Genomic DNA, 13189 nt, shown 5'->3' with positions numbered 1-13189 from the left:
CAGTATTTTCCTGTGGATCATTGTTATAAGGCAGCAGTAATAATCAGTACTTGATTGAAAACATGGTGAAGAAAGAATGATTTTACCCTCCACTTTTTTTTTTTTTTTTTGCGGTACATGGGCCTCCCACTGCCGTGGCCTCTCCTGTTGCGGAGCACAGGCTCCGGATGCGCAAGCCCAGTAACCATGTCTCATGGGCCCAGCCACTCTGTGGCATGCGGGATCTTCCTGGACCGGGGCATGAACCCGTGTCTCCTGCATTGGCAGGAAGACTCCCAACCACTGCACCACCAGGGAAGCCCCTACCCTCCACTTTTTAAATTGCTACCACCTCTCAGATCCCATCCATTGGAAACTGTCTTTAGGCCAAGCCATATGCTCTTGATATAGCATCTACCTTTGTCATGAGAATTATTTCTTCCCTTGCAGGTGCTAGAAAGAGTGAAAGAATTAGTTTGGGAGGCTTGTTTACAATGGCTTATTTGGCTGCAGGGGGGTCAGCTCTGCTTAAGTAAAAGGGATTTGATGGTAAGGATGGGGTGTGGGGTGGAGCTGACTTGCTAAAAGCATTGCCCCGGAGTCCACATCTGACACCATTTTAGTGGTTTCTTGGCATCTCTCTTCGGTTTATGGGTGCTCTGTTCTTTGGAACTGGCCTCTGCAGACCCGGTTTGTTGTGGTTTCTCACCATGCACTTCTGGGCCTCTGCCCTTGCTGTGGTATCTGGCTGCCATTTCTAAATGAGGCCTGGTTGACCCAACTCATCTTTTTTAAGCCAACCGTAAGCCATAGCTCCTGGTCACTGGGCACCCTAGGTATTGGCTGCCCTGGTACAGGGGTGGCAAGCAGTACAGAGCGCGGCCCTGCCCTCGTTGCAGAAGTTGTCGATGGGCAGCGTCCCCTCACACTGCAGTGTGGCAGGGGGCGGGCCTCCGAGGCCAGCCTTGCCTCTAAGGCTGTCCTGCGTCGTCTCCCTTACCTAAGGCGTATGTGATTGAAACTGCTTTCTCTTGTCTTAGTGATGATCTCTGTTGTAAAGACTGGCTGGCTATGAACTCTGCAAGGAAGCAGTGCCTTTGAAAAATGGTCGCTGAAATCACACAATCCCAAGAAATCAAATAGTCATTTTGAAATTGGCACTAGGAAGGAAGAGAAGCAGGGGTCCAGACATACTTGAGAAAGAGGAGAAGTATTGGCTTTAATTATCTGGGAGCAGAGAACGCATAAAGCTTGAAGGTTGCAGTCCTATTATTGACTCTGATGGGAAAAGATGCTCTGTGGGAATTCAGCATTGTCAGCGGCCAGTTTGACCAGATTCCACATCAGCTGTGTCTTTTCAGATATTCAGAGGAAGAAAGAAGGGCTACGTGCCTCTTTCCACGTGTCCATTTATGCCTTCCAGCATGTTGATAAGAGGAGGTGAGCTTTCACTGTAGTCGTGTCAGGTCACACAGTATTCTATCGCCCCGGGATGCCTACCCTCCTTTTCTCCCCCCCTCATTTTCAACCTCTCCTTCTGCAGGTGTTGGACTTCTGTGACGGATCCTGCAGATCTGCTCCCTTTTAATCAGGCTCTTGTAGAAATGCTGGGGGAGTTAACCTCCCCCTTCGCCTATTGGCAAAGGCTTGCTCTGGCTCGTGTGTGTGGTGGGAATGGGGTGGTGGTGGTGGAGGGGCCTTTCTTTGTGGTTGTGAAAAAACTGCACAGATGACAGAGCAGAACAAGGTCATGGTTTTACTATAACCAACAGGAACGTGGGTCTGGAGCTGTTTCCAGGTCAGGCAAATCTCCCCATGTCTCCTCTCTCATTCTTTTGGCCCATAAAATCCCATTAATGTGAGTTTCCTAGGCAGCTGAGTAGGTGAATCAAAGTTACAGAGGCTGCAGCCTGAGAGGCAGTGGGAGGACCCGCACTTTGCGTGGATGCAGGTGTTTGTAGGGGTTTGGGGCTCATGTCTGGATCCCCGTGTGTCTTCTGCAGCCCCAGCAGAGAAGGCCCTCTCAGTGATCAGAGGCTGTTCCTACCCAGTCCCTGGGTTGTAGCAGGGCCACGGCCAGCACTGGCCACTGTCGTGGTAGGACCTTTGTTGGCTTCCTCAGTTCCTGATTTTCCAAAGAGTGTCGCTTGCCCATGGAGGAGGGAGGCAAATGAGATGTTGGTGTCAGACCACTCAAGCCCTTTTGGATCAGTGCTTGTCAAACTTGACCACGCCATGAATTACCATTGGATTTTGTTAAAATGTAGATTCTGATGCAGTAGGTCTGGGGTGGGTCTGGAGATGCTGCATTGCTAAGAAGCTCCCCAGGGATGCCAAACACGCTGAGGAGGAGATCTTAGCTGTCCCCACCCCCCAGCCCTCTCCTAACAGCCCCTCAGCAGCTTCCTGTGGTTTTGAGCCCAGATTCGCTGTTTCTCTTGGTCCCGCACCTGCCCATGTGGAAGGTGGGAAACCTCCAGGATATTCCTGGCTAAAGGGTAAGAGGCTAGAGCTGACTGAAGTTCAAGTCGGCTTTGATTCCAGGAGCAAAATTAAACGTTTCCTAATGTTCCCTGCTTAAGGGAGGGAGATAGTACTACAGACTTCAAGTTAAGGTCTGATGCAGTTTTCTGTGGTGAAGCGCATCCGCTTTCATGCCCGGACTTTTTGTCTGTTTTCTCTGCTCACTGATTCTTAGCTCTTGGAGACAAATGCTTTCTGGATATGTGAGAAGAGGTACTACCCCAGAGTACTATCTCGCTGTCCACAAATCTAGGGCAGACTTTCTTAGTGCATCATGAGTCCTGCCCAGAGGGTTAGTAATTTGAATTTTATAGTCTATGCTGTAATTCGACTTACATCACAGTACTGTTTCATTGTCTGTTTAGTTCAGTTTTTTTCCCCGAAAGTGTAAGGCATATGCCACCGGCACTGCTAGAGAAGATTTTAAGTGGTACTGCAAAACAGCAGTTTTTAATATTGAATCAGAGTGAGGAAGTTATCCTCTTTCCTTTTTATTTAAAAAAGTTTTACTCCCTTTAGGTTGCTTTCTGTAAAACTTAATAGCACTATATTGTATTGATTGTTATATTTATCTTTTATATCTGGTGATGATAATGGCTTTCTATTCATGTTAGTGATTTAAAGATAAATCTTACTCAACAAAGTTGATTTAAAAGAGTGAGGTAGGGCCTCCCTGGTGGCGCAGTGGTAGAGAGTCCGCCTGCCGATGCAGGGGACATGGGTTCGTGCCCCGGTCTGGGAAGATCCCACATGCCGCGGAGCGGCTGGGCCCGTGAGCCATGGCCGCTGAGCCTGCGCATCCGGAGCCTGTGCTCCGCAACGGGAGAGGCCACAACAGTGAGAGGCCCGCGTACGGAAAAAAAAAAAAAAAAAAAAAAAAAAAAGAGTGAGGTAAATAATAAAGAACACAGGTGCTCTACTGGGATGACAAAAATTGCGAAGGTAGAACAGGGATGGATGAAGTTAAGGAAATGCTATTAGTATTAGCACAGCCAAAGAAGTCATGAGTTTATTTCTCTTATGGGGCAAATAATACTGCATGCGGAACAAACATGGCCAGAGACTGCACATTCTGGAGAATTACTTTGCAAACTTGAGTGAACAAGAAACTAAGAGATAGTTTTAGTACAAAACCCTCACTGGCACTGGGACAGAGCTTCAGAGTTAGCAGATGGACAGCTTATCCAATTCCATCAGCAGGATCATCGTCCCACAAAGTCGAGAGGCTAGACTTGGATTAAATGTTTGGGTTAGTCGCCCTCTGTACAGCTGCAAAATGGGGATCAGTGTCTGTGCTCTGTGGCAGTGGGTTTGTTTAATGAAATCTAAGATCATATGTATGACTGATTCACTTTGTTATAAAGCAGAAACTAATAAAAAATAAAAAAAAATAAGATCAATTTTGAAGCCTGCTGAAATGCCCTTGTGTAACAGCAAGTCTTGGTGCTTCTGAGTGTGCCCTGAAAAAAGCTCTTTCTGGCAAGCAAGGCATCCAGTGTGCCTAGAAGTCCTCCTTCTTGGTTGTGAACAGTTAGTGTTTTTTGGGGGTAATAACTACATACACCCACAACAGAAGTGTGGCAGAGGCCAGTTCTCGCCCACGCAGACTGAAGACTTTCCACAGTCAGGCCATTGTTCCCTTCTCTGTCTCTGCCTAATCCGGGCCCAGGCTTAATGCTCTGCCTAGCACACCGCTCCAGTGCTAGACCTAATCTGTGTTATCAGTCGTGAGTTTCTTTGTCACAGTCACTGTGAAAATGGTACAGGAGACACCCCTCAAAGAGAAGCCCCATGGTGCCACTCTGCCTTGTGGGTGGAGAGCTGACAATTTCTACCCCAGACCTGGCTTGGTTGCCTTTACAAGTACTGCCACGTTCCTATCACAGGCCCTTTCTCTGTCTTACCTTTTTACCTGTTCTTTTGTTAGGGAGAGGGGTTAATAATAGAAAACATACAATTGCCTTCCACTCACATTTTAATTCCAGATAATAATAATTATTTTCAAAGTGGAGGTGGAAAGAAATTTGGCGTCTGTGATGTTTTCTAATCACCTTTCCATTTTCAACACTGAAAGAGTTGGAATAAACTATGCAAACAGATCCTTCCTTTTTTTTTGTACCATAAAGAAACATCCATGATATTTTATCAGATAAACCTGAAAATCTATCACAAATTAATGATGCAAATTGTTAAATCCGAAGGGAAATTTTGACAACAATGTCTCTGCTCAAAATGATTTTGGAACTCTTTCAGAATTTGTCATTTTGCGTATCCTCAGACCAGTTGTTTCACGTTTTCGAGTGGATCAGTTTTCGAAAACAGCCATGCATTACTTAAGGCCAACTTAGGTAAATAAACCAGGACACTGATAATTTTTTTTTTTTTTTTGCTGTATGCGGGCCTCTCACTGTTGTGGCCTCTCCCGTTGCGGAGCACAGGCTCCGGACGCGCAGGCTCAGCGGCCATGGCTCATGGGCCCAGCCACTCGGCGGCATGCGGGATCTTCCCGGATCGGGGCACAAACCCGTGTCCCCTGCATCGGCAGGCGGACTCTCAACCACTGCGCCACCAGGGAAGCCCCACTGATAATTTTATAGTACTCAAAATCTGCCTCAGATGGCAATTTCAAAAAAGTATAAAAGAGTAAACTATTGTTACTTTTTATTAATTCATATGGTTCTCTTCCACTTACCAGAAAAATTGTGGCTGTGCTGAATAAGTTGTAGGTTTATATAACTTCCTCTTTCTTGTTTTCTCTTTAATTAGCAGGTTTGTAATAGAGATGGTGCCCTGAGTTTGAGGTCAACACCTCTGAATATATTTTTTAGGTCAGTACGAACTTCAGTCAGTCCTGGGTTCTCTAAATGTTTAGAGATTTTCGGTAGCTCCTCATCCCTCCTCCACCCCTCCCCCATTCAGTCATTCACTCAGTCCTGCACTGCTCTGTGGCTGGGTGATGGATTTTCCAAAACAGTGTTGGATTTACACAGAATGGGCTAAGATGAAGGCACATAATTGTAGTGGTTTCTCCTGAAGTAAAACAAAACCCTGGGCATATACCAGAGAAAACTCTAATTGAAAAGATACATGCACCCCTATGTTCATAGCAGCACTATTCACAATAGCCAAGACATAGAAGAAGCATAAGTGTCCATCGACGGATGAATGGATAAAGATGTGGTATGTGTACACACACACACACACACGGGGAATATTACTCAGCCATAAAAAGAATTGAAATAATGCCATTAGCAGCAACGTGGATGGACCTAGAGATTACCATACTAAGTGAAGTAAGCCAGACAAAGACAAATACCGTATGATATCACTTATATGTGGAATCTAAAATATGACACAAATGAACTTATTTATGAAATAGAAACAGACTCACAGACATAGAGAACAGAGTTGTGGTTACCAAGGGGGATAGAGGTGGAGGAGGGATGCATTGGGAGCTTGGGATGAGCAGTTGCAAACTATTATATATAGGATGGATAAAGAACACGTTCCTACTGTATGGCACAGGGAACTATAGTCAGTATCCTCTGATAAACCATAATGTAAAATAATATGAAAAAGAATGTATAGATATGCATAACAGAATCACGTAGCTGTACAGCAGAAATTAACACATTGTAAATCAACTATGCTTCAATAATAAAAAAAAACCCCAACATGTGGAATGACAGTCTCTGCTCACTTTCTAATTAGACAATTTTCCTTGGTATCAGGTTGACAGTTTCCAGCTGTAAAAGTGGTTGAGGGTGAGTGGCCATGGCGCTTCATTTTTGATTTTGAGGTCACCTGTTTTGTCACGTGACTTGGGCTGGAGCCAAGAGATGCTAAGCCTTCAGGCAGCTGAGGGCTGGATGGCATCTCTCCGTAAGAATGGTGACAGCAATTTGCTGCCATGACCAGAAACAATGCTCTGAGCTTATTAAGCTAGAAAAGACACATCTTAGAAAAGGATGAAGAAGCTGAGGAGGAAAGGGGGACTGAGGAGCAGGACTGAGAACTGGAACTAGAGGATTATATGTAGAAATGATGTGGTTTTTATTTTATTTTATTTTATTATTTATTTATTTATTTTTAAATTAATTAATTAATTAATTATTTAACTGGCTGCGTTGGGTCTTCTTTGCTGTGTGCGGGCTTTCTTTAGTTGTGGCGAGCACGGGCTACTTTTCCTTGCAGTGTGCAGACTTTTCTTTGAGGTGGCTTCTCTTGTTGCAGAGCATGGGCTCTAGGCACGGGGGCTTCAGTAGTTGTGGCACGCGGGCTCAGTAGTTGTGGCTTGCGGGCTGTAGAGCGCACGCTCAGTAGTTGTGGCGCACGGACTTAGTTGCTCCACAGCATGTGGGATCTTCCTGGACCAGGGCTCGAACCCTGGCATTGGCAGGCAGATTCTTAACCACTGCACCACCAGGGAAGCCCAGAAATGATTTGGTTTTTAAATTGACTTTCTAAGTATTGAATATATCCTCAGTCTAACACACCTGCTCCAACCTAATAATAAATTTTGATTCTTACATCTTTTCAGTTTGAAAAAGCCTTGGATCCAGGCCATTTTTTTTTTTTTTACTGTTGTGGTTATCAACTATAGCTCATAATTATTATTTTTTTAAATTCAAGCAACATTTATTGAGTACTTACTGTGTTTGTGTAAGGCTCTTTGCTGAATTCTTCTATCCCTTAAGGAGGTAATTCTACAGGCACAACAGACATATGTAAGTAATTTAACATTAATGGCTTATACAGTTATACAAATAAAGTGCTCAGGGCACACAGAGAGGTGTCAGTTACAGTATATCTGATTTGAAAGAGACTTGAGAGAATAATGGGGATTTTTGGTTTGAAGTTGAAATCATGCAGTCTTTAACAATTCTCATACTTGAGTTGCAAATTTGGAGGGAGTTAAGGAGTGGATTCCTCAGCTGAGTTGTTGTTTGTTGGAAAAATTTTTCAAATGTTTGTTATACATTTATGGAGTCAATGATATCATTAAAAATGCAAATATCTCAGTGCTTGTCTGTTGGATACTCACTGAAAATTTTAAGATTCATCCAAAATCAGAGAAGAGGGAATTCCCTTGTGGTCCAGTGGTTAGGACTCGGCACTTTCACTGCTGTGGCCCTGGGTTCAATCCCTAGTTGGGGAACTAAGATCCCACAAGCTGCACTGCACGGCTAAAGAATTCTCAAGGGCTCAACAGAATGAGAAATTTTATTGCTGATCAATTTACAGTCCCTTCCCGTGTGTGTGTGTGTGTTTGGTGGGGGTGTGTGGAATGGGGAGGTGGGTTGTGAGAGGCTCTGTTCTATATATTCAGGGATATATATATCTTCCCCCTTGGATGTACATGTTGCTTCAACTAGCGGCCACCAGGGTCCTTGTGGGAGGGGAAAACAGGGTTTGTGCCTGGGTGATTTTTATGGGCTGTGTTGAGAAGTGGCCTACATCATCCCCATCCATGTTCTGTTGGCCAGTTTCATGTCCCCAACTTAACTGAAAGGAGGTGGGAAGTGCAGTTAGCTATTTACACAAGAAAAAGAGAAATCTTGGTTGGTAAGGCGTGAGCAGCAGCTGCCCCAACTGGCATTTAATTGAATCCTGGAATTGTACGGTTTTATGTCACTGATCACATACAGGCCTAGTAAACACACACACACACACAGACACATACACGATTCTGTTGCTCTGTTACAACCTTCCAGTGAGTGACCCATTTGTAGGAAATTCAGATGTGTGCCCCCAAAGAGGGAAGGGTAGCCTCCTTTCCACATCTGCACAGAAATGTGTAAACCCAGACACGGATCGACATGATGGGTGGCCACCCATTTGCTAACAGTTAACATAAAACCTGTGCAAGTATGCATGATTTTGTTTTAATTTGAATTTTTAGAAACTGGTTTAAAGTATATTTTGAAAACGAGAGTTTTATGTATGAGGGATGTTTGAGGCACTTGCTCTGGGGAACATGGGGTCCTGAAAGATTTTCAGGACAGGGGTCACCATCTTGGATAGGTTATTTCAGTTCTCTGTGCCTCAGTTTCTTCATCTGGGGAATGGTATTGTGACTCTTAAAAGAGGCTGTGTGTGTAAAGGGCTTAAAAACGTGCCTTGCATGTAATGAACACTCAGTGTTGGCTGCTGGAATTAACCCTATTATTGTCCTTTGTTTTGGGTCATGAGGATCTGCACTAGGACTGTGAGAATAAGTATTCAGGGCAGGGGTGAGGACACGAGCATGTCTGAAGGCTAGAGTGACACAGGTGAGGGAGGTTTCTACCTGAAGTGATGTCTAGATACTGTGTGCCTTATGCTAGGCATTGTGCTGTTTCATCACACCTGTATTTTATCTAATCCACACACCAATCTTGGGAGCTGGGTAGAAGCATCTCAGGATGACTGATGAGGATGAGGAAGCTGGGGCTTGAAGAAGTTGTGGTATGCCTCCAAGTTGTATTTCTAGTTAGTGATGGAGCTGAAGTAAGAAACCCAGAGGGGTGGCACTTTTCATTATTTGGGGAACATTGAGCATGATAAAGGTAGGGCTGATAGTTCTAGTCTATTTTGAGAGAAAGAATATAGGCAATATTTATGACTAAGTACTCTTTGCATTTGGAGATGAAAATAGGAAAAAGTCAGCCTAAGAGATTTAAACTCATGACATTCTACCTAGTGAATGAATTCAACCACCAGTAGAAGTGATACACCTTATGAGGTGATTTGTCCATCTTTTATGGCCAAAAAGGAAATATCATCTAACGAAAGAAAGTAGGGCTTTCTTGGGACGCTCTGATGTGACCCTTCTAAGGTCATCGTTGTGCTGTCTTGGCAAAAGACCGGTGTGTTGCCAGAAGCGTAGAACAAGGAAAGCCAAAAATGAAGACTGTATGGGGCTTTACCTTTGAAAGAAAAGTAAAGAGATTAGACAACGTGAACGTCCCAGGTCCCTTGGAAGTAGGTGTGGCCCTCTCCTATGGAGAGGACTTTGTCTCTAACTTCCAGTGGCTAAGATCATCCCATGTTCTTTTCTCAGAGTGTGAATATTCTGCAAGCACTGTGATGGGGCATTTAATTCTTGGTAAGGACGCTGAAGACAGGTGATACTCTGACACGTTGACATCAGTACCTGGCTCCATCGGCATACAGATTGATCACTGGTCCCACATGAATTTACTTAGCGTGGCACACATTTTTGTAGCCCTATCTTCTCTGAGTACACTGTCGCTGACCTGGCAACTGGGTGACTCACCTGCTTAACCCACTGACATTCATCTCACCCTTGGAGTACACCTGAGGCTCTGCCTGGGCTAGCCAGCAGGTTTCCCTCTGGGAAATTCTTCTTTGCAATATAGAGTAGCCCCAGTTTAGCTGGTGTCCTTTTTTTTCCTTTTTTCTCTCTGTACTTAAAGTGAATTCCATTTGACCTGTCCTTGAGAAGACTGGGGAAGGGTAGAGCAAGGAATTATCAGGATCATTGCTTTTCCAGCTTATGTTTTTTTAAAGCACATGTTGCTTGTTGAGAATTAATAATAAGGAAACGTAAAGAAACACTGTTGAAAAACCAAGAGAACTGTGTGAATCTTTATCCTCAGAATACTTACTGAGGGCTTACTGTGTACGAGCTGTGAGGCCAAGCAAGCGCGTCGTGTGTTATCACCTTTAATTCTCAAACCACCTCCAAGAAGGAAATTTGCATCCCCCTTTTTAACAGGTGAGAAAACCGAGTCTCAGGTTTAAAAACCTTGTCTTTGGTGGCAGGGTGAGTGAGCAGTGGATCCAGGTTTGTTAGATTCCAAATCACAATCTGTCTCCCCAGTAGAAAAATATTATATCTTACTACCCAGAAATAGTCATCATTAATGTTTTTTATGTATTCTCTTTATCTTTTTCCTTTTCATAACCTGCTTCACAAAAATTGGGGTTATGCACCACATAGATATTTCTGTCTTGCTTTTGTTCACTTCATATGGGTTTGTGAACATTTCCCAAACCTTTATTGTTAAATATTTAACTGTTTTAACAAGGCAGATTCATCAGTAACTCTTGCCTTTTCATCTTTCTGGGGAAAACACGAACTGATCTGTAACTTTAATACCAACAGGAAGCTATAGGTTTCAAAGGTAGGATTGGTGTAGATAACCAACAAGGTGGAGAAATTTCCAGAGGATGTGATAAGTCAAAGGCAGCCAGACAGAGTGAGGTAAGAGGTGAGTAAGCAGTTTAGAAGTCTCTACCTGACTTAGGATTCTCGTGCTGAAATCAGTCAGGGAGACACAGCCACCCCCAGGGCCATGCGGCTGCAGAGAGAGGTACACGGGAAAGAACGTGGCAGAAGCAGACCGAGCACGAGTGCTCCGCTGCTTTTAAGGTTCTGTGAAGCAATCAGCTCCATGTTTACCTAACATATGTTTTGTTTGTGAAGGTGCTCAGTGGAAGTGCCATTGCATGTTAAGGGTTGATGCCCTGGAGTGTTTACCTTTGCTCTTCACCCTTTGTTTGATGGCGTTGCAGGATGTGAAAGCATAGGCTTCCTCCATCCAGTGGGGTGGATGAGTGGTGGGCCAAGAGGAACAAGGGGGCCTGAGCAAGGTAGACAAACATGGGAGGGCCAGGTGCCAATGACTCTATACGTGTCCCCAGCAAAAGGCGACCTGGAGCTGGGGAGTGGGGTGGGGGAGCCCCAAGTAACACCACAGGGGCCTCAACTAAGTCGGGGCGGCAGCAGGCACCCCGGGAACTGAATGGGTCATGGGTGTTCCTCCCTCCCTCACCTAACTCGGGCCTTCATAACTTTTTTTAAATTTAATTTTTCTTTTTTTCGTGGTATGCGGGCCTCTCACTGTTGTGGCCTCTCCCGTTGCGGAGCACAGGCTCTGGACGCGCAGGCTCAGCGGCCATGGCTCACGGGCCCAGCTGCTCCGTGGCATGTGGGATCCTCCCGGACCGGGGCACGAACCTGCATCCCCTGCATCGGCAGGTGGACTCTCAACCACTGCGCCACCAGGGAAGCCCCTAAATTTAATTTTTATCTTGTATTGGACTACAGTTGATTTACAATGTTGTATTAGTTTTAGGTGTATGGCTAAGTGATTCAGTTACACGTATACATCCATCCATTCTTTTTCAGTCTTTACCCATATAAGTTATTACAGAATACTGAGTAGAGTTCCTTGTGCTCTACATTAGGTCCTTGTTGGTTGTCTATTTTTATATATAGTAGTGTGCATATGTTAATCCTAAGCTCCTAATGTATCCCTCCCCCCGCCACGTTTCCCCTTTGGTAACCATACATTTGTTTTCTATGTCTGTGAGTCTGATTCTGTTTCGTAAGTTCATTTGTATCTTTTTTTTTTTTTAGATTCCACATGTAAGTGATATCATATGATATTAGTCTTTCTCCACCTGACATACTTCACTTAGTATGATAATCTCTAGGTCCGTCCATGTTGCTGCTAATGGCATTCTTTCATTCTTTTTAATGCCTAATATTCCATTATATGTATGTACCACATCTTTTTTAGCCATAAGTCAGACCTTCTTATCAAGGTCCCTGCCTTGGGCTTTTGTCATGGACCAGTCAGCCTTTATATGTGACCCACTGGACCATGGCAAGGAGGTCTCCCTGTAGCTCGTTGGCATTTCCTAAGCAGATGCTCTGGTCTTCTGGAGACCTTCCCTGCAGCCAGCTGAAGTTATTCTTATTTCTAAAATGCCTCTTGACTGTGCTGGCAACTGTTCTGACCTTCCTCAGGGATCCAGATGGGAAGAGAGAAGCTCAAGTAAGCGTTCTAAATAACGGCAGAGTATTTCCTTGGGAAAGGCCCAACAAAGCACTGGTGAAGTCTTGGCTGGAATGCACACTTCACTGAGATAAGGGACAAGGGAACAGGAACAGAGTTTTAGAATGAGTTGTATTCATTTCCTGAATTTTTAAACTAGCACCAGGTATTCGAGTTCTGTGCTAGGAGCCAGTGGTAGCTGGCTAGTGGTAGATTGGTGATGGCTCTCAAGGGATTTAGGGGACAGGAATGAAAGGACCAGGTCCATCTGTGATGACAGGACGGTGTCAGAGGTGTGCCTGAAGGAGCCCAGGGTGGGGTGGGGTCTCCGTCATTCCTGGGGAGGGGAAGAGTATTAAGAAGGCTTCCTGGGCTTCCCTGGTGGCGCAGTGGTTGAGAGTCCGCCTGCCGATGCAGGGGACACGAGTTCGTGCCCCAGTCCGGGAAGATCCCACATGCAGCGGAGTGGCTGGGCCCGTGAGCCATGGCCGCTGAGCCTGCGTGTCCGGAGCCTGTGCTCCGCAACGGGAGAGGCCACAACAGTGAGAGGCCCACGTACCAAAAAAAAAAGAAGCCTTCCTGGGAAAGATGATATTTACTCAAGCTCTGAGGAACAAGTTGCAGGTAGAGACAAAGAAATGACAAGAAGGACAAGAAGGATGTTCCTGGGCAGATGATATAGCATGTGTGTGTGTGTCTGAAGGTCTGAAATTTGGAAAATGCAAGATATTACTGTAGCGCGTGGCAAGAGATGAGGCCGGAGAGAGGTGGATGGCGGTGGGATCACGGGGGTCTGTGGGCTCAGCTAGGGAGTGTTTTCTTGAAACCCGGGGGGTGGGGGTAGGGTTGGCGCTGTGAAAGGGTGTCCAGCCGGGGAGTGACTCCCAGGTCACCCGGCA

General features: G+C 45.2%; 1 protein-coding gene across 2 annotated transcripts in view; it reads left to right on the top strand.

Annotated features, from left to right (window-relative positions):
• The window catches only part of LRRC1 (leucine rich repeat containing 1), a 129520-nt gene that overhangs the window by 46116 nt on the left and 70215 nt on the right, over nt 1-13189 (top strand). The gene's annotated exons all lie outside the window — the stretch shown is intronic.

The sequence above is a fragment of the Mesoplodon mirus genome (assembly GCF_964341445.2).
Source record: "Mesoplodon mirus genome assembly, chromosome: 12".
NCBI classification, from domain to species: domain Eukaryota; kingdom Metazoa; phylum Chordata; class Mammalia; order Artiodactyla; family Ziphiidae; genus Mesoplodon; species Mesoplodon mirus.
The sequence above is the reverse complement of the archived record's forward strand: the minus strand, read 5'-3'. Positions and strand labels throughout refer to the sequence as shown.